Here is a 1,294-nt window from a genome sequence, read left to right as displayed (position 1 = left end):
TAGGTCGGACTACAGTGGATGAGAAATACAGGCGGCAGTAGACCCTTTAAAACCAGGACGAAGCCCCCTCAATGAAATACACGAATCACAGTAATAACATAGTAATGACACATTGAATACATGTACAGCCATAACAAGACTGTCATTTATTTTGAAAAAATAATCTTACATAGGACATGGAGTGCAACAGACAGACAATTTGAAACATCAACAAAAGGCAGTGACCATTGAGTCCTATCCAACTGCCATTCAACATATTGATTTGGCAGAATTCCCCTGATTGTCACAAAATAAACACTGCAAGATCTGCTTGTGTCGTCCAATCAACCAATAGAAAATAACAAAAGGTCTTGTTTATGATGATTACAGTGAAGATAATCGGATTCAATCATTATTTGGATTAATTAAGTCATTGGTTTATGTAAAAAATAGGTTGCCAGACATTCAATCTGATATTGTATGATAAGATCTAACTATAGAATATCTGACCATAGATTTAAATATATGTTTGATTGAATTGACGTGTACAGTTAAGAGATATAAAATGTCAACATGATATTACATAATACATATGACATAATAATATTATTAAAGATATTAATTCACAGGAGCTTGGCATATGGTAATAAATTAGTTTGATGGGTATGATATGTCCTAACATGTCCTGAGTTTACATTGGGCGGGACAGCTGTTTCACGTTCATTCAAAGTGATGTCATAAAGTAAACAACAACAGCGGCAACAACGCACATACACAAATTTCCGACATTTAAAAATGTCAAGCTCTCCATGACCCTCTCTAAACAAACCTTATCAGCTCAACTGATGAAAAGAAAAACAAAAAACATAGCAGGAATCTGAAGTTTATAATATATGATATAATTAGCCGGCAATACACAGTTCTTCGCTGATAAAACGTACAAAACAAGCGCAACGATGTAACAATGTGCGAAGTACGATGTAAGGAGGTTTACGTGGAGCGTTTCTCCACCCCTTGCTTGATGCCCAGTACCAGGTGAACGAACCAGTTGATTTGCACCATCCAGCCCTTCTCCCTGCAGATCTCGATCTGCTCCAGCAGGTGGCGCTCTGCCTCCTCCTCGCTGCGGCCCACCGTCAGCGCTTCACGGATGTAGTCGATGTCCTCCTTACTGGTCAGCTGGGGCATGCCTGGGGGCCGGTACCATGTAAATATACATTCATATAATTCAGATAATTGTTTTTTTGAATTAATCAAAATTAATTAATAAAAAAGATGCTTGATTATGACTTCCACTGTCAGTTTTATCACTATC

The sequence above is a fragment of the Gadus macrocephalus genome, chromosome 4 (genome assembly GCF_031168955.1).
Source record: "Gadus macrocephalus chromosome 4, ASM3116895v1".
Taxonomy (NCBI): domain Eukaryota; kingdom Metazoa; phylum Chordata; class Actinopteri; order Gadiformes; family Gadidae; genus Gadus; species Gadus macrocephalus.
The sequence above is the reverse complement of the archived record's forward strand: the minus strand, read 5'-3'. Positions refer to the sequence as shown.